Source organism: Aethalodelphis obliquidens, unplaced genomic scaffold (genome assembly GCF_003676395.1).
Source record: "Aethalodelphis obliquidens isolate GAN/ISIS:26980383/991018 unplaced genomic scaffold, ASM367639v1 scaffold26, whole genome shotgun sequence".
NCBI lineage: Eukaryota > Metazoa > Chordata > Mammalia > Artiodactyla > Delphinidae > Aethalodelphis > Aethalodelphis obliquidens.
The window spans coordinates 10,490,908-10,511,721 of NW_020837970.1; the positions used below are offsets into that span (position 1 = coordinate 10,490,908).

The window sequence follows — 20,814 nt, forward strand, 5'->3', positions numbered from 1 at the left end:
CTGTAGGTTGTCTTTTCATTTTGTTTATGGTTTCCTTTGCTGTGCAAAAGCTTGTAAGTTTGATTAGGTCCCATTTGTTTATTTTTGCTTTTATTTATTTTGCCTTGGGAGACTGATCTAAGAAAGTATTGCCGCAATTTATGTCAGAAAATGTTTTGCCTATGTTCTCTTCTAGGAGTGTTATGGTGTCATGTCTTATATTTAAGTCTTTAAGCTATTTGGAGTTTATTTTTGTGTGTAGTGTGAGGGTGTGTTCTAACTTCACCGAGCAAACGCAGCTGTCCAGCTTTCTGAGTACCACTTGCTGAAGAGACTGTCTTTTCTCACTGCATATGCTTGCCTCCTTTGTCAAAGATTAATTGACCGTAGGTGTGTGGGTTTATTTCTGGCTCTCTATTCCATCTAAATGGGTAATCTTTAGCTTCCTTTCCAGCTTTAAAATTCTGTGCCTGTAAGATCCTATGGGCCTGAATTTTTAAAATCAAGACTAGATTTTAAGTTCAACTCATTACAAGTCTGGCCTCTGCTGACCAGGGGGACCAAAAATGGATGGACACAAAAGCAGAACGTCCATATAGAGCGTGAAAGCCAGAGATGAGCCTTGCCGGCCTGTGGTGTGTTCTAGATGTGTCCACACAATGAGTTTCCAGAGAAGGCTGGGAACAGTGCCCTGAGGCCAGTGTGAAAGAAATGCTTTCCTTGCTGTCTGTTATGTCATTGTCATGTCTGCTGGTGGTGGTCATAGAGGTGAGAGGAAATCATTCTGGAAGGAGGGCAGGACGTCTACAGGTACCACCTCTCAGCTTGATGGTTTGGGGAGAGGCAAGACTTGCTCGTGAATCCTCACATTTCTGTAGGCCAGAGGAGGTGGTGGAGGCAGTAACTTGGACCTCCTGGAATAGTGTAGTTTAATGTTGAGAGTGGAGTCTGTCAGTCAGCCCTGGTTTCCAATCTTGGTCTTGCCATTTACTAGCTGTGTAACTTTGGGCAACTTATTTCACCTCTCGGGGCCTTGGTTTTATCATTGGAGAATAAGTAGGGATAATATCCACCCAGCAGGATGTAGGGCTGTTGGGATACAACAAACAGTGCACACAAAGCACTGGGCACATGGTAGGCGATCAGCGCACAGTAGCTAAAAGAGCACCACAGCCTCCAGGTGTTCTGTCACCTCGACAGTTCAAGGACCACCTGCACTACTTACTGCAAGATCTACCCAGCTGGCCTCACTGCAGGTGGAACTAGGCATTTACCTGAGGAATGGAAAGATCTGCAGAAAGCAAAGACATCTGCTCAAGGGCGGAGAGAGGGACCCTAGTAGCTAAGACCCCTGGATCTTTTTCTGGCCCTTCCTGCCACCCCTTTGACAAAACAAGGAGACGCTACCCCCCATCTTTGGGGGTAGAGACACTAAATGATAGCCGCTCCAAAAAACGTGCTAGCAAGAACATAATATAAACACAGAGCTTCATTGTAATCCCCAAACCCAAATTATTCAAATGTGGGCCAGGGACCAGCCCAGCATGGGAGGGCGTGATGGGGGGGCACCCATGTGGTCTCCTGGAAGCCTCTGCCTGACAGGACAGCATGCGATCAAGATGACAAGTCTCTGGCTAACTCCAGGTTGCATGCATAATGTGCTTATTATACATTTAAGTATATTGTTGATGTTTTGAACAGGCAGCTTCAACATCATTTCGGTATATCACTATTATTAAGGAGAATTTTTTGTTTGTTTGTTTGTTTTGCGGTACGCGGGCCTCTCACTGTTGTGGCCTCTCCCGTTGCGGAGCACAGGCTCCGGACGCGCAGGCTCAGCGGCCATGGCTCACGGGCCCAGCCGCTCCACTGCATGTGGGATCCTCCCAGACCGGGGCACGAACCTGAGTCCCCTGCATCGGCAGGCGGACTCTCAACCACTGCGCCACCAGGGAAGCCCAAGGAGAGTTTTTAAACATAAGATCCTTTGTACTTGGGGAGGGGTGGTGAGGGAGGAAGGTATCAACATTGTGCTGCAAGCAGACCTTTTTAGCTTTCAAATGATGTCACTTAACAAGTTCCACCGAAATACACTCAGGAAACAGCCCCAATGCACGGCTGCTTGTGTCCGAGGGGATCTGAAAAGCTTGCCCATTCTGAACTGCCTTCCTCACCACCTTGCCCCAGACCTAGTGTTGCCACCATTAGCTACCCTTTTGGGTCACAGTCCCAAAGGAAGAGAAGAGAAGGGACAGCAGGAGTTAGCTTTATTAGCTCACTTAACTTTGGAATCACGTGGGGAGCTTTAAAGATTAGGGATGCCTGGTCTCACCGCCCAGAGATTCTGATATAATTGGCCTGGGGTGCATCCTGGGCACTGGGACGTTTTAAAAGCTCCCCACGTTATTCTAATATACAGCCATGACTGAGAATCACTCTCCCATGCCCTCTCGCCCCAACACTCCACCCTCACTCCCTCCCAGAAAGCAAAGACATCTGCTACTACTCCAGCCCTGGTCAGTACAGCAAGCCCTGTGGCTCAGCAGACACCCAGCAACAAACTACAAGGTAGGTATTTGTTATTCCCATTTTACAGATGAAGAAATCGAGACCCAGAGAGGCTAAGTTTTCCACAAGGCCATACAACTAATTAATGGCAGACTGGATGTCTCTGGCTTCAGAGGGGTTCCCAGTTCTTCAGGCTGCCTTGATAACTTGGGAGCATTAATTCATGAAGCTATTAATACATCAGAGGATTCGTTTATATTAATAACAGCCCCTCACATTTTTATGAAGATATTGTGGATCACAAAGCACTTTCATTTTTTTTGAATTTTATTTTATTTTTTTATACAGCAAGTTCTTATTAGTCATCAATTTCATACACATCAGTGTATACATGTCAATCCCAATCTCCCAATTCATCACACCACCACCCACCACCCCCTGCCACTTTACCCCCTTGGTGTCCATACGTTTGCTCTCTACATCTGTGTCTCAACTTCTGCCCTGCAAACTGGTTCATCTGTAGCATCTTTCTAGGTTCCACATATATGCGTTAATATACAATATTTGTTTTTCTCTTTCTGACTTATTTCACTCTGTATGACACTCTCTAGATCCATCCACATCTCTACAAATGACCCAATTTCGTTCCTTTTTATGGCTGAGTAATATTCCATTGTATATATGTACCACATCTTCTTTATCCATTCGTCTGTTGATGGGCATTTAGGTTGCTTCCATGACCTGGCTATTGTAAACAGTGCTGCAATGAACATTGGGGTGCATGTGTCTTTTTGAATTATGGTTTTCTCTGGGTATATGCCCAGTAGTGGGATTGCTGGGTCGTATGGTAGTTTTATTTGTAGTTTTTTAAGGAACCTCTATACTGTTCTCCATAGTGGCTGTATCAATTTACATTCCCACCAACAGTGCAAGAGGGTTCCCTTTTCTCCACATCCTCTCCAGCATTTGTTGTTTTTAGATTTTCTGATGATGGCCATTCTAACTGGTGTGAGGTGATACCTCATTGTAGTTTTGATTTGCATTTCTCTAATAATTAGTGATGCTGAGCAGCTTTTCATGTGCTTCTTGGCGATCTGCATGTCTTCTTTGGAGAAATGTCTATTTAGCTCTTCTGCCTATTTTTGGATTGGGTTGTTTGTTTTTCTAATATTGAGCTGCATGAGCTGTTTATATATTTTGGAGATTAATCCTTTGTCCATTGATTTGTTTGCAAATATTTTCTCCCATTCTGAGCGTTGTCTTTTCATCTTGTTTATGGCTTCCTTTGCTTTGCAAAAGCTTTGAAGTTTCATTAGGTCCCATTTGTTTATTTTTGTTTTTATTTCCATTTCTCTAGGAGGTGGATTAAAAAAGATCTTGCTGTGATTTATGTCAAATAGTGTTCTTCCTGTGCTTTCCTCTAAGAGTTTTATAGGTCCGGTCTTACATTTAGGTCTGTAATCCATTTTAAGTTTATTTTTGTGTATGGTGTTAGGGAGTGTTCTAATTTCATTCTTTTACTTGTAGCTGTCCAGTTTTTCCAGCACCACTTATTGAAGAGACTGTCTTTTCTCCATTGTGTATCCTTGCCTCCTTTGTCATAGATTAATTGACCATAGGTGTGTGGGTTTATCTCTGGGGTTTCTATCTTGTTGCTTTGATCTATGTCTCTGTTTTTGTGCCAGTACCATATTGTCTTGATTACTGTAGCTTTGTAGTATAGTCTGAAGTCAGGGAGTCTGATTCTTCCAGCTCCGTTTTTTTCCCTCAAGACTGCTTTGGCTATTCGGGGTCTTTTGTGTCTCCGTACAAATTTTAAGATTTTTTTTGTTCTAGTTCCGTAAAAAATGCCATTGGTAATTTGATAGGGATTGCATGGAATCTGTAGATTGCTTTGGGTAGTAGAGTCATTTTCACAATATTGATTCTTCCAATCCAAGAACATGGTATATCTCTCCATCTGTTGGTATCATCTTTAATTTCTTTCATCAGTGTCTTGTAGTTTTCTGCATACAGGTCTTTTGTCTCCCTAGGTAGGTTTATTCCTAGGTATTTTATTCTTTTTGTTGCAGTGGTAAATGGGAGTGTTTCCTTAATTTCTCTTTCAGATTTTTCATCATTAGTGTATAGGAATGCCAGAGGTTTCTGTGCATTAATTTTGTATCCTGCAACTTTACCAAATTCATTGATTAGCCCTAGTAGTTTTAAGGTGGCATCTTTAGGATTCTCTATGTATACTGTCATGTCGTCTGCAAACAGTGACAGTTTTACTTCTTCTTTTCCAATTTGTATTCCTTTTATTTCTTTTTCTTCTCTGATTGCTGTGGCTAGGACTTGCAAAACTGTGTTGAATAATAGTGGTGAGAGTGGACATCCTTGTCTCGTTCCTGATCTTAGAGGAAATGCTTTCAGTTTTTCACCATTGAGAATGATGTTTGCTGTGGGTTTGTCATATATGGCCTTAATTATGTTGAGGTAGGTTCCCTCTATGCCCACTTTCTGGAGAGTTTTTATCATAAATGGATGTTGAATTTTGTCAAAAGCTTTTTCTGCATCTATTGAGATGATCATATGGTTTTTATTCTTCAATTTGCTAATATGGTATATCACATTGATTGATTTATGTATATTGAAGAATCCTGCATCCCTGGGATAAATCCCACTTGATCATGGTGTATGATCCTTTTAATGTGTTGTTGGATTCTGTTTGCTAGTATTTTGTTGAGGATTTTTGCATCTATATTCATCAGTGATATTGGTCTGTAATTTTCTTTTTTTGTAGTATCTTTGTCTCGTTTTGGTATCAGGGTGATGGTGGCCTCATAGAATGAGTTTGGGAGTGTTCCTTCCTCCGCAATATTTTGGAAGCGTTTGAGAAGGATGGGTGTTGGCTCTTCTCTAAATGTTGGATAGAATTCACCTGTGAACCCATGTGGTCCTGGACTTTTGTTTGTTAGAAGATTTTTAATCACAGTTTCAATTTCATTACTTGTGATTTGTCTGTTCATATTTTCTATTTCTTCCTCGTTCAGTCTTGGAAGGTTATACTTTTCTAAGAATTTGTCCATTTCTTCCAGGTTGTCCATTTTATTGGCAAAGAGTTGCTTGTAGTAGTTTCTTAGGATGCTTTGTATTTCTGTGGTGTCTGTTGTAACTTCTCGTTTTTCATTTCTAATTTTATTGATTTGAGTCCTCTCCCTTTTGATGAGTCTGGCTAATGGTTTATCAATTTTGTTTGTCTTCGCAAAGAACCAGCTTTTAGTTTTATTGATCTTTGCTATTGTTTTCTTTATTTCTATTTCATGTATTTCTGCTCTGATCTTTATGATTTATTTCCTTTTACTAACTTTGGGTTTTGTTTGTTCTTCTTTCTCTAGATCCTTTAAGTGTAAGGTTAGATTGTTTATTTGAGATTTTTCTTGTTTCTTGAGGTAGGCTTGTATAGCTATAAACTTCCCTCTTAGAAGTGATTTTGCTTCATCCCATAGGTTTTGGATCGTTGTGTTTTCATTGTCATTTGTCTCTAGGTATTTTTTGATTTCCTCTTTGATTTCTTCAGTGATCTCTTGGTTATTTAGTAACGTATGGTTTAGCCACCATGTGTTTGTGTATTTTACGTTTTTTCCCCTGTAATTCATTTCTAATCTCATAGCATTGTGGTCAGAGAAGATGCTTGATATGATTTCAATCTTCTTAAATTTACTGTGGCTTGATTTGTGACCCAAGATGTGATCTATCCTGGAGAATGTTCTGTGCGCACTTGAGAAGAAAGTGTAATCTGCTGGTTTTGGATGGCATATCCTATAAATATCAATTAAATCTATCTACTAAATCTATCTGGTCTATTGTGTGATTTAAAGCTTCTGTTTCCTTATTTATTTTGATTTTGGATGATCTGTCCATTGGTGTAAGTGAGGTGTTAAAGTCCCCCACTTTTATTGTGTTACTGTCGATTTCCTCTTTTATAGCTGTTAGCAGTTGCCTTATGTTTAGAGATGCTCCTATATTGGGTGCATATATATTTATGATTGTTATATCTTCTTCTTGGATTGATCCCTTGACCCTTATGTAGTGTCCTTCCTTGTCTCTTGTAACATTCTTTATTTTAAAGTATATATTATCTGATATGAGTATTGCTACTCCATCTTTCTTTTGATTTCCATTTGCATGGCATATCTTTTTCCATCCCCTCACTTTCAGTCTGTACGTGTCCCTAGGTCTGAAGTGGGTCTCTTGTAGAAGGCATATTGATGAGTCTTGTTTTTGTACCCATTCAGCAAGCCTGTGTCTCTTGGTTGGAGCATTTAATCCGTTCACATTTAAGGTACTTATTGATATGTATGTTCCTGTGACCATTTTCTTGTTTTAGGTTTGTTTTTGTAAGTCCTTTTCTTCTCTTGTGTTTCCCACTTAGAGAAGTTCCTTTAGCATTTGTTGTAGAGCTGGTTTGGTGGTGCTGAATTCTCTTAGCTTTTGCTTGTCTGTAAAGCTTTTGCTTTCTCCGTTGAATCTGAATGAGTTCCTTGCTGGGTGGAGTAATCTTGGTTGTATGTTCTTCCCTTTCATCTCTTTAAATATGTCATGCCACTCCCTTATGGCTTGTAAAGTTTCTGCTGAGAAATCATCTGTTAACCTTATGGGAGTTCCCTTGTATGTTATTTGTTGTTTTTCCCTTGCTGCTTTCAATAATTTTTCTTTGTCTTTAATTTTTGCCAGTTTGATTACCGTGTGTCTCGGTGTGTTTCTCTTTGGGTTTATTCTGTATGGGTCTCTCTGTGCTCCTGGACTTGGGTGGCTGTTTCCTTTCCCACGTTAGGGAAGTTTTTGACTATAATCTCCAAATATTTTCTCGGGTCCTTTCTCTCTCTCTTCTCCTTCTGGGACCCCTATAACGTGAATGTTGTTGCGTTTAATGTTGTCCCAGAGGTCTCTTAGGCTGTCTTCATTTCTTTTAATTTTTTTTTCTTTATTCTGTTCCACAGCAGTGAATTCCACCATTCTGTCTTCCAGGTCACTGATCCATTCTTCTTCCTCAGTTATTCTGCTATTGATTCCTTCTAGTGTAGTTTTCATTTCAGTTATTGTATTGTTCATCTCTTGTTTGTTTGTTCTTTAATTCTTCTAGGTGTTTGTTCTTTAGTTCTCCTAGGTCTTTGTTAAACCTTTCTTACATCTTCTCGATTTTGCCTCCATTCTTTTTCTGAGGTCCTGGATCATCTTATCATTATTCTGAATTCTTTTTCTGGAAGGTTGCCTATCGGCACTTCATTTAGTTGTTTTTCTGGGGTTTTATCTTGTCCCTTCATCTGGTACCTAGCCCTCTGCATTTTCATCTTGTCTGTCTTTCTGTGAATGTGGTTTTTGTTCCACAGGCTGCAGGATTGTAGCTCTTCTTGCTTCTGCTGTCTACCGTCTGGTGGATGAGGCTACCTAAGAGGCTTGTGCTAGTTTCCTGATGGGAGGGACTGGTGGTGGGTAGAGCTGACTGTTGCTCTGGTGGGCAGAGCTCAGTAAAACTTTAGTTGGCTTGACCGTTGATACGTGGGGCTGGGTTCCCTCCCTGTTGGTTGTTTTGCCTGAGGCAACCCAACACTGGAGCCTACCTGGGCTCTTTGGTGGGGCTAATGGCAAACTCTGGGAGAGCTCACCTTAAGGAGTACTTCCCATAGCTTCTGCTGCCAATGTCCTTGTCCCTGTGGTGAGCCACAGCTGCCCCCCGCCTCTGCAGGAGACCCTCCAACACTAGCAGCTAGGTCTGGTTCAGTCTCCTATGGGGTCACTGCTCCTTCCCCTGGGTCCCGATGCACACACTTCTTTGTGTGCGCCCTCCAAGAGTGGAGTCTCTGTTTCCCGCAGTCCTGTCAAAGTCCTGCAGTCAAATCCCACTAGCCTTCAAAGTCTGATTCTCTAGAAATTCCTCCTCCCATTGCTGGACCCCCAGGTTGGGAAGCCTGATGTGGGTCTCAGAACCTTCACTCCAGTGGGTGGACTTTTGTGATATAAGTGTTCTCCAGTTTGTGAGTCACCCACCCACCAGTTACGGGATTTGATTTTATTGTGATTGCGCCCCTCATACCGTCTCATTATGGCTTCTTCTTTGGATGCGGGGTATCTTTTTGCTGAGTTCCAGTGTCTTCCTGTCGATTATTGTTCAGCAGTTAGTTGTTATTCCGGTGCTCTCGCAAGAGGGAGTGAGCGCACGTCCTTCTACTCCACCATCTTGACCCAGTCTGTCTGGATCGGGTTGTTTGTTTTTTTAATATTGAGCTGCATGAGCTGCTTGTATGTTTTGGAGATTAATCCTTTGTCACTTGCTTCATTTGCAAATATTTTCTCCCATTCTGAGGGTTGTCTTTTCGTCTCGTTTATGGTTTCCTTTGCTGTGCAAAAGCTTTAAGTTTCATTAGGTCCCATTTGTTTATTTTTGTGTTTATTTCCATTTCTCTAGGAGGTGGGTCACAAAGGATCTTGCTGTGATTTATGTCAAGGAGTATTCTGCCTGTGTTTTCCTCTAAGAGTTTTATAGTGTCTGGCCTTACATTTAGGTCTTTAATCCATTTTGAGTTTATTTTTGTGTATGGTGTTAGGGAGTGTTCTAATTTCATTCTTTTACATGTAGTTGTCCAGTTTTCCCAGCACCACTTATTGAAGAGGCTGTCTTTTCTCCATTGTATATTCTTGGATATCAAAAATAAGGTGACCATATGTGTGTGGGTTTATCTCTGGGCTTTCTATCCTGTTCCATTGATCTATATTTCTGTTTTTATGCCAGTACCATACTGTCTTGATTACTGTAGCTTTTTAGTATAGTCTGAAGTCAGGGAGTCTGATTCCTCCAGCTCCATTTTCCTTTCTCAAGATTGCTTTGGCTATTCGGGGTCTTTTGTGTTTCCATACAAATTGTGAAATTTTTTGTTGTAGTTCTGTGAAAAATGCCATTGGTAGTTTGATAGGGATTGCATTGAATCTGTAGATTGCAGTAAAGCTATTTCTTAAAAGCAAGAGAATGATGAACAGGAAATGAGGACAGTAGAGTGAAGAGAATGCAGCAGCAAAGGATAAGTGGGAGCATTGCAGGTGACATTTTTCCTTAAGCTTTGTATGCGATTTGTTTTATTATTCTTTAAATTGTACTTACATGTTATATATATATTCTTGTATGAGTGAACTTTTTGCCAAAAAAAAAAAAAAAAAAACCTCTCTTTTAAGAACAAGACCTGGGTTTTTTAAAGGGCAGTCAGACCACTATCAGAAGGTATTTTCTATGTAGCTGAAATTCATACTAGCTGGGCTGCAGGTACAATAAGATCAGGGGACATTAACACAGGGGGCTTTCCCCATTCCAGGATTTACTGCACAAATGCTGCCAATAAAATATAGCAAAGAACAAACTGAGGGGCTGAAATTGTGCATGACAATGAATTAGAACTTACTGCTATACCCTAGTAGCCCCTCTGTGAATTTTTCACAGTGTTTCACAATTTATAAAAACTTTAATATAAGTTAACTCTGTCAGTTCCCATAATGCCCCTGAGAGGTAGCCAGAGAAGGTTATTTTTATGCCTATTGTGAAGAGAAAGAAACCATGTCACAGAGAGGTAATGTGACTTGCCTGAAGACACACAGCCAGGATTGTGTCTAAGAACTCCTGGTCAAGTGCTCCTCTTACCTCAGCTGCTGCCTCTCTGTTGAGTGTGGTAGACAGAGATTCTGCCCCACATCCTGCACCACACCTCCCTCCCACCACATCTTTCCTGGGAATGGGTCAGCCTGCCCTGGGCCCTGGCCCCTTGCACCCCCCTTCGAAGACTACTCTCTTCTCTGGTCCTGAGTTATATTCCCCTGTGTCCCAATCAGTAGGAGTCTTCTATTTCTTCTTCTCTAAGGAATTGTTCCAGACACTCATTTTCCTTGTCTCTGTTACAGCCCCTCTACATGGATTTCTATCTCCCGCCTACTACAGTTGACCCTCAGTATCTGCAGGGGATTGGTTCTAGAACCACCATCCCCCCCTCCGCCAGAATACCAAAATCTGCGGATCCTCAGGTCCCTCATATAAAATTGCAAAGTACAGTCAGCCCTCTGTATTGGCGGATGCGGGACCCACAGTGGCAGAGTGCTGACTACAATACGTCATCAGTTTGTTGACACCTGTCCAGGCTTGAACATCTGTGGGATGGCGCCCTGGGCACACAAATCCTACAGATGGCCCTATAGGGTGCAGTTGTTCTCAATGGGAAACATATATGAGTAGTTTGAAAAAGCTCCCAGGTGATTCTGATTGGCCGTTCCATTCCTCATTGAGAATCAGTGAGACAGTGACATCTTCGCTTTGGGAGCTGGTCGAATTAGTTGCTTAACCTCTCTGAGCCTCCTTTCCAAATCTGTTACTCCATAGGTGTTTTTAAGAAATTAAATGAGGTAGTGCCTACTACAGGGTATGTGTTAATGAAATGTTATTTCCCGTCATCTAATCATCCCAGAAAAAAGTAGTGATAGATTAAACCAAAAAGCCTTACCGACAGTCAGAATTGCTCACCCTCACACAGGTCCCATTTCTAACATTTGCTGTCTTCTTTCAGAAGAAGGACTTGTGCTCTGGAAAAGTATTTTAGCTACTGCTCAGAACCCTGCATGGTGCAATACTTTGAGTTAGAGAGGAAAGGCCCGGAGTTCTTGTTGGAAGCTATGTAGAAAAAGGAAACTAACTCCCAGCACAGAAAGCATTCCCAGAGCTGTGCTCCAGAAATCATCCAGGCTGGGAGGTGGCCAATTTCCATGCAGGGGGTAGGGGAGGGTCAGGAAGGAGGGAATCACAGGTTCATTTACATTCAGGACACAGGAAAGATGCAAGGGGAATCAGTAGCTGGGGGTCTAGTTTGCTGTGTGAGTTTAGGCAAGCCACTTCACTTCTCCAGGCCAGGGGTTTGGACCATGGACCCTTCCAACCTCAAGGACACTCTGTATTTCTTCAGAGTCACTAGGAAACAAATTAACTCTCCAGTCACATAATTTTCATTTGCATTATTGTAACCTAGGCTGATGTCCAACTCTTTTTCATAAACAGTGGGAAATCGTGTCATTTCCACTACCGAGTCAAGCACAGCCAAGGGTTACAGAATCTCTTTTCTCACTTTGTAGCTCTGGGCAGCAGAAGAGACTTGCACTTTAGATTCTGAAACAGCTGAGCTTTCTTAGGAAGACCCCATTAGGAGTTATTAACCCAGTTATTAAAACAGTAAGTACCTTTCTCACATCCTGGGCTGCAATACTGCAATCTTCTATTGCTGTTCTCTAGGAAAAGACATCAAACAAGATACTCATTCAAAATTTTAACCACAATATGAACAGACATTTCACATGAGCAATTATAAATAGTCACGTGCAAAAAAGAACCTGCCTACTGGTATCCAGAGAAATGCAGATTAAAGGAAATTTGGGACCCCATTTAAAAATGTAATTCTCGGGCTTCCCTGGTGGTGCAGTGGTTGGGAGCCCGCCTGCCGATGCAGGGGACGCGGGTTCGTGCCCCGGTCCGGGAAGATCCCACAGGCCGCGGAACGGCTGGGCCCGTGAGCCATGGCCGCTGAGCCTGCGCGTCTGGAGCCTGTGCTCCGCAACGGGAGAGGCCACGACAGTGAGAGGCCTGCGTACCGCAAAAAAAAAAAAATGTAATTCTCAAAAATGTGTAAAAGCAACAGTATTCAATGTACCTGATGTTGCAGCAAAAGTGACTCACGGATATAATATTGGTGGCATTGTATTGTAAATTAGTAACAGCTCTTTTGGGAAGCAATATGGCAACACATAGGATGAACCATATTCATGATCATTGAGAAGGAATGCAATAAAAATCTGCATGAAGAAGTTAATGTCAGCAATATCTATTATAGCAAGAAAAGAAAAAAAATTATGAGTCTAAGCTTAGGGGACTTGCTACATAGATTATGATACAGGTACACACTTGTCTCTTATAGAGCTATAAGGATAATTATGAAGATCGAGTAGCAACATAGAGAAGTGTTTACTGGGAGTGAAACGTATCTAACTTCAGAATACCAGGTGTTATGATTATAGCTCCGTAAAAATGTGCACACAAGTGTACAAGGGCTGGAAGGTGTTGAAATAAAAATAGCTACAGTGTTTGGAAGGTGAAATACTGTGTTTTAAGTTTTTCAGCTTAGATGTCATTTTGTCTTCAATTAAATAAGTAGAAGAAGGTATATCAGTTAAAAAAGAATCTTATTCCTAAACTTCCCCACTAGACAAGGAGAGCAGGGACCCTGCCTGTCTTGTTCAAGGTTGTTTATCAAAGCACATGTCTGGCATGTGGTAGGTGCTCTGTAAGTATTTGTGGGCTGATTGACCACTGCTGTCAGCCTTTCCAAACAGGGTTTAATAAATCACTGATAAAGGCCTCCTGCTTTTGCCAAGATGCCTTTACCAGCACCTTCACAGTCTCCAAAAGTAAAAACAGCTTCCTTTACAGGCAGCTTTTCAAAACCCCGCATCATCTCTCCCCCAGAGTTGCACTGGCAGAAGGAGGACATCACTTTAAAGCCACCACCGACACCAGGGCCAGTCTAGGTGGGAAGAACCTTCCTTTTCTTTGGCAGCTTCACCCTTGGGGCAGATCCTCACAGGGACACAAGGGGGAGCAGCTTGATCCCCAAAGTCATCTGGACACTAACTCTTTACACCAGGAGGTGGCAGCCTACGCGCTTCCTTACGGCGGAGGGCCCTTTGACAGTTCATCGTTCAGAGTCCGCCCATGGTGAGGGCGTGACAAGGGTGGCCAGGCCTCAGGCCAAAGTCAGGAACAGATGGAGGCAATCAGTGCCTGCTGTGCCTGGTGCTGTGAGAGATGGCATCTCCCCCATTTTACACTTGGGGAAACCAAGGCCCAGACAAGCTAAGAGACTGCCAAGTCCCCAACCCCTAGTAGAGTAACATTGCCCAGAGCTGAGCCCAGCTCTCCTTACTCCAGTGCCCACCCTCTTTCCATTACACCATGTGCCTTCCGGTCCCCTGGCAACAGTAGTCTGAAAAAGTAGGCAAGGATGTTTCTAAACCTTTGGTTAAATGCTATTTATTCATTCATTCATTTATTGTTGTTGTTGAAAGTCTGCTTATTTCCCAATTTTAATTCTAATCAATTGCAAGAACTTCTTAACCAGAAATATAGTTCCTGCACTAAGGAAGGGAATTTCTGCTTAATGATGCCTAATTATTAATTTCCACCATTTATACTTGTCAGGAGTAACCAACAAATAGGCTTTCATTTTTTGAAGTTTTGTGAACAAGTCTACTGTACAATTTCTGCTAAGTTAAATGCTTTTTGTTTATTTATTTTTGGCTGTGTTGGGTCTTCGTTGCTGCACACGGGCCTTCTCTAGTTGCAGCAAGCGGGGGCTACTCTTCGTTGTGGTGCGTGGGCTTCTCGTTTTGGTGGCTTCTCTTGTTGCAGAGCACGGGCTCTAGGCACACGGGCTTCAGTAGTTGTGGCACACGAGCTCCGTAGTTGTGGCGCACGGGCTTAGTTGCTCCGTGGCATGTGGGATCTTCCCGGACCAGGGCTCGAACCCATGTCTTCTGCATTGGCAGGCGGATTCTTAACCACTGTGCCACCAGGGAAGTCCCTTAAATGCTTTTCAAATCACCATGCAAATTATCAAATTGATCCTATCCTTTGACCTTGAAATACCACTTTGGGAAATGTGTTCCAAGGAAACAAAAATATGCAATATATACTTATAAATATATACATTTTATGTATTTTGACATATAAAAAAATAAAACAAAGGTGCATACAGAGATGTTTAGATCTGAGCTTCATATTGCATTTAAAACTGGAAGTGGCCCAAATGCCTGACCACGGGCAGAAGCTGGGAGGATCTTGCTGTAGTCATTACACTGACACTGAGAATGGTCATTGTGAAGATTGGAGCCGATGTCCAGCACATCACACGGGCACTATCATACTGGACATTAAAATATTAAAATAGAAAAAGCAATAAAAGCAAAAATAAACAAATGGGACTGTATCAAACTAAAATGCTTCTGCACAGCAAAGGAAACAGTCAACAAAATGAAAAGGCAACCTACTGAATGGCAGACAATATTTGCAAATCACATATCTGATAAGGGGTTAGTATCCAGAATATTTAAAGAACTTATACAACCTAATAGAAAAATGCAAACAATCTGATTTTAAAATGGGCAGAGATGAGTAGACATTTTTCCAAAGAAGACATACGGGTGGCCAATGAAAAGATGCTTCACATCACTAATCACTGGGGAAATGAAAATCAAAATCAAAATGAGATATCACCTCACACGTATCAGAATGGCTGTTATTAAAAAGACAAGAAATAAGTATTGGTGAGGATGTGGAAAAAAGGGAGCTCTTGTGGACTGTTGGTGGGAATGTAAATTGATACACCCTCTACGGAGAACAGTATGGAGGTTCGCTAAAAAACTAAAAATAGAACTACCATATGATCCAGCAATTCCACTTCTGCGTATATATCCAAAGAAAATGAAAACACTAAGTTGATAAGATATCTGCACCTCCATGTTTATTGCATTACTTATAGTAGTCAGGACATGGAAATGACCCGAGTATCCATTGATGGATGAATGAATAAAGAAGATGCAATATATATATATATATATATATATATATATATATATATATATAAAATGGACTGTTATTCAGCCATAGAAAATGAAATCTTGGCATTTAGGACAACATCGATATAGGACAACATGGATGGACCTTGAGGACATTATGCTAAGTGAAATAAATCAGACAAAGACAAATACCACGTGATCTCATATGTGGAATCTAAAGAACAAAAACAAAAATCCCAAGCTTATAGACACAGAGAACAGATTGGTGGTTGCCAGAGGTGGGAGTTGGGGGCGGTGGGCAAAATGAGTGCAGGGGGTCAAAAGGTACAAACTTCCAGCTATAAAATAAGTCACCAGGATGTAACACATGGCATGGTGACTGTAGTTGCTAACACTGTCTTGCATACTTGAAAGTTGCTAAGAGAGTAGATCTTAAAAGTTCTCATCACAAGACAAAAAAAAAAAAGATAAAACTAGTAACTAAGTAAGGTAACACATGTTCACGAGACTTATTATGGTGATCATTTCACAATATATACAAATATTGAATCGTATTGTACACATAAAACTAATGTTATAGATCAATTATACCTCAATAAAAAATAAATTTTAAAAAATTCTTAAATAATTCCATATCAGTTGGCAAATAGTAGGGACTGAGTGTCCCCCCCCCAGCCTCCCTGACCCCTCCACTAGGGTCTTCCTAGATCTCCCCATCCATCAACTAAATGTGAAATTGCCTGGTGCAGAAGGACCCTCCAGGACCGTACACTGTGCAGTGGTCAGTACACATCCTAGAACCAGTTATTAAATATTTTTAAACCTCCCCTGGCTAAGATTCTGTACCTTTACAAAAAGGGACCTTATTTTGGAATGAGACAAGAGATACAGGGATAGATAAAGAGAGACATTATATGACTTAATCAGGAAAATGAAGTAGAACTTGATATAATGAATACAGTTGGCCCTCCCTGTCTGTGGGTTCCAAAGTCAATTCATTTTATGTAAGAGACTTGAGCATCCTCGAATTTTGCTATCCACGGGGATGCTGGAACCAATAACCCGTGGATCATGAGGGAGGATTCTATAAGGAATAGCAATGACACAAACTTGTATTTGCATAAACAAGACAAGAGTCTGTAAATATTCTGTAAATGAGGGAAACACCCTTTCCCCCTCTTTGCTTCTTTGAAGAAAATTGCAGGGTTTTTTTCACTCTCCTCCTACTCTTCTGACAACGAAGTAGTTTGGGGAAGGCTGAACCTGGAGGTGATCTGGATGGTAGCAGAGCAAATCTAGATTCCCTGAGCCAGACATGGCAGCTTATCCCTCTGGCCAAGGGGTGGATCTGCATCAGCTGGCGATGTAGTTCAGGCCGGGGAGGTGGAAGGGAAGTTGGCTGGGAAGATTATAGCAAGCCTTTCTTTTCCCATCTAAAGGGACCATGACAGGAACATCCCCTTTGTTTCCTTTGAGGATATCTTGCTTAAAACTAAAGGCAAGGGCTTCCCTGGTGGCACAGTGGTTGAGAATCTGCCTGCTAATGCAGGGGGACACAGGTTCGAGCCCTGGTCTGGGAGGATCCCACCTGCCACGGAGCAACTGGGCCTGTGAGCCACAACTGCTGAGCCTGCGTGTCTGGAGCCTGTGCTCCGCAACAAGAGAGGAGGCGACAGTGAGGGGCCCGCGCACCGCGATGAAAAATGGCCCCCGCTCGCCGCAACTAGAGAAAGCCCTCACACAGAAACGAAGACCCAACACAGCCAAAAACAAATAAATAAATTTATTTAAAAAAAAAAACTAAAGGCAAACATCTTGCATCCCCAAAGGGAAAGCTAAGGGAATTTCAGGGAATAAAAATCTTAGCCATGACATCTTTGAACTGCTGAATGAATCACCCCTGAAGGTGCTCTACTACTAGCCTTCTTGTTATTGTTCAAGCACTTTAGCTGGATTTGCTGGTATTTGCAGAGTCCCACTAGAATGTAGGCTATTTGTTTACTACTGTATCTGTATGATCTATGACACTGCCTGGTACGTAGCAGACCCACCATAAATATTTGTTGAAGGGATAAATGAATAAAAAGCATCCTCATTGATGTAGGAGGGTATTCAGTTTTCCAATGGTCTTGGTGTTAGATTTTTCTGTTTAAGTTTAAAAAATATCCAGTCATGTTGTTGACCATCTATTGTCTCCAGTGCCTAAATGTTATGGGAAGAGGAAGACCTGGATTTGAATCTGGATCTGCTACTTACCAGTCAAGTGTCCTCAGGCAAATTCTTCATCTTCTCTGAACACAACTGTAAAATGAGCACAACTACTAAATTATAGGGTTGCTGTGAGGCTTAGATGAGAAGTGGCCACAGAGCTGGGCACATGGGAGGGGATCAGTTGGTGTGTGCTTCTCACTTCCCTATATCTCCATATCCTCAGGTACCAGCTGCCACGAAGGCTGAGTTCCTCCTTGACCTTGAGAAGGGCCTCATGGGCCAGGGGAGGAGTCAGACATATCAACAAATCAACCAACTGACCGATGTTAACATCGCCAGAAATGGGACAAAGTGACATCATACAGCTCCTGATATGATACCCTGAGATGAACCCAGCATCACCTCTGGCTACCCTGGCCAAGTCTGCACAGCATGAACCCAAGGTAAGGAAATATCAGACAAACCTAAAATGAGGTACTTTCCACAAAATAACTGGCCTAGATACTTCAAAAATGTCAATTGTCATGAAAGAGCAAAAAGAAAAAGAACAGGGAACTGTTGTAGATTAAAGAATACTAAAGAGACATAACAACTACATGCAATGATGATCTGGGAATTTTCTTTACTGTTAAGGACATTATTGGGATAATTTGTGAAATCTGAATAAGATCTGTATATTAGATAATTAGTATCAAAGTTAATTTCCTAACTTTGATAATTATTCTCTAATTACATAAGAGAATTTCCTTGGTTTTAGAAAACATACACATTGAGGCAGTAGAGGGGTATAATGTCTGAAAATAACTCATAAACTGTTCAGAAAAAAATAAAATTATACACCCGGGGGGGAGAGTGAGAGAGAATGAGGAGAAGGTTAAAGCAAATGTGGGAAAACATTAATATTTAGGGAATCTGGGTGAAAGATGTACAAGAATTCTTTGTCCTATGCTTGCAACTTTGCTTTAAGTTTGAAACTATGTCCAAAAAAAAAAAATTTAAAAAAATTTTTAAAGCAATACTAGAGCCATGTCCTGAAGGACACTAGGAATTTGTGGGTTGGAAAAGGAGACTTCCAGGCTACGTAAAGACCTAGGAAAGTATTCAGGAAGCCGCTAGGTGCTGGCGGGTCCATTTCATAGAAAACTGCATTTAAACAGGTTCTGGAAAGAGGTGTCAGCGTCCTCCAAGCAGACAACAGGAGGAAAGGCCCTTCAGTCAGTGGCCAGATGTATGAGAGAGCAGGGCACTAGCAGGCAGAAGTTAGGTGTGGCCGAGGGCGGTAAAGCTGGACATTCAGGTTGGGGACAAATTGCAAAGGATGAGTGCCCTGCCAGGCGTTGGGACTTTATTCTGCAAGCAGGGAGTGGAAGATACGATCTATGTTGGAGACAGAGGGGAGGATAAATGGAGAAGAGCAGGACGGCAGCCAGGCCACAGGTGACTTGTGCAGTGTCTGGGGAGTGAAAGAAGATGCCAAAGGCCCAAATGATAGCCCTTTGGCCAAAACGAGAAGGGCAATATGTACATCCCACCCCCCAACCCATGGGGAAGCAAACTGGCACACCAGTTTTGGTGCTCTGATTCCTGTTTGCTCTGCATTGCAGAGGCCACAGGACATTTGACTCTCCAGCATGGGCAAGCCCCCAGCAGGCTTAGGGGGTGGAGCAGACACTGATGCGCACAGCAGGGGATGGAGGGCCACTAGCCATCTCATAGTGGAAGGCCTTCGCTAAACTCAGAAAACCAGCTCCGTTCCCTGTCCTGGCCAACGTGGTCTCTTCCCGTCCCTTCAGTGCCTGATTTCCCAAGATTCCAGTGGGCTACCCAAGGGACTGTTATGGCCGGTTCTGCCATGTTTCCACCCCAGGAGGCTAAAGGCCTGGCCACAAATTCAGTTCCTTTTATTGCACAACAGTTGGGCATTTTCGAATCAAATTGAGCCAATCCATTCATTCAACATTCAACAAATATTTGCCGGGTGTTACTGTGTGCTTAAGGGACTTATCTAAGTGGAAAGGGGAAGTGGGTAGGGCGGGAACATGGCTGGGCTATATTGTAACGAGAGTGGTTTTTCCCTTGGCGTTTCATTTGGTATATCCGAATTAGATATTTGTTTCTCATCAAATTTGAAAGGAATTGTTGTCTTTAAGTCACTCCTAGCCTAATGAGGATGCAGCCCAGCACCAAGTGGCACTAAGGGGCATTCTGAGCAGCATAGTATACACTCACGGAGCAAGATGATCCCCGTGTGGCCTGACTCATGCCAGGGCCTCTTCGTAGTCAGGGTGGTTCTGATGACAGTGACGATGATGATGATGTTGAGCAGCTCCTATGTGCCAGGCACTCTGCTAAATGCTTTCTGCACGTTCTCTCCAAACCTAACCACTTAATCCTGAGAGGTAGATATTTTATGCTTGAGGAAACTGGTTCAGAGAGATCGATGGATTTGTCCAAGGCCACACAGCCACTTAGGGGCAGAGTCTGGATCTGAACTCAGACCTTCTTGTCTCTAAAGGTTACGACCATTCCGGTGTTGTGCCCCTTCCCACCGCTTCGAAATGGGAAGGAAGTTTCAGGTAAATGACTAAAAGCATCCCCCAAGGCGACGGTCCTCAAACCTTAGCAAGAATCAGCGACACCCAGAGGGCTTACTAGAACACAGATGGCTGAGTCCGTGTTGAGGTGTCTGAGGTGGGGCCTGCTGATCTGTATCGCTAACAAACCCAGGTGATGCCCACGCCGCTGGTGCTGGGATTGCTCTCAGGACCACTGCCCGTAGGGAGGGCAGCGAGTTGACTCTACTGGTCCCCCACTCCTCCCCCACCCCTCTGTTAAGTTCGGCGTCTGCACAATCTTGCCATTTCCCCCGTCTGAAGAGGAGGCCGAGGCTACTGCTGCCTCCCTTCTGCTGTCTCCCTGGGAGCCTGTGTTGGGCGGCAGGAGCACAGAGCGTCCCTGGCTGAGCCCTCTCCTCCCACCTGCGCACAGACTCATCTGCTCTCGGGTCACTGCCCTCTCTCTCTGAGCTCCACCGTCGTTCCCAGGCTCCCGAGCTTTCGCTCACTTGTTGATTCTCTGCCAACCGACCCTGCTGTCCTCTCCTCGGTCAGGTGTGGTGTGTGAGCTCTGATCTCCTACAGCACCCTCTCCTGAGCTGCAGGGAACGTGGGACGCAGAGGTCGTCTCTGTCACCCGAGATCCTTGTTCCTCTGGGAAGATAAACTTTCTAGCAGCTTGGTAAACTTCCCAAGTTATAGTTTAACATGGGAACATGTGTTTCAAAGGCTCATGGACTTTTAGACTTGGAAAAGCCTTAGCTGAAAGGAGGAGAAGAAGGAAACGAACACTTACTGAGAATCTGCCATGTGTCAGCACAAGGCCAGAGGCTTAGTGTGTGTCACAGTATTTACTCTTCACAGTGATCCTGTGAGTTCTGGTGTGTGTGTGTGTGTGTGTGTGTGTGTGTGTGTGTGTGTGTGTGTG

The 20,814-nt window shown here is 42.8% G+C and overlaps 1 protein-coding gene across 2 annotated transcripts in view; it reads left to right on the plus strand.

Moving 5' to 3' along the window:
* Positions 1 to 20,814, plus strand: part of USP3 (ubiquitin specific peptidase 3) — a 195,717-nt gene that overhangs the window by 51,674 nt on the left and 123,229 nt on the right. For both annotated transcript variants that reach the window (XM_027123240.1, XM_027123239.1), the window contains exon 2: positions 17,555 to 17,774. The gene's annotated coding sequence lies outside the window, so the exon portion shown is untranslated. The remainder of the gene's footprint in view (positions 1 to 17,554; positions 17,775 to 20,814) is intronic.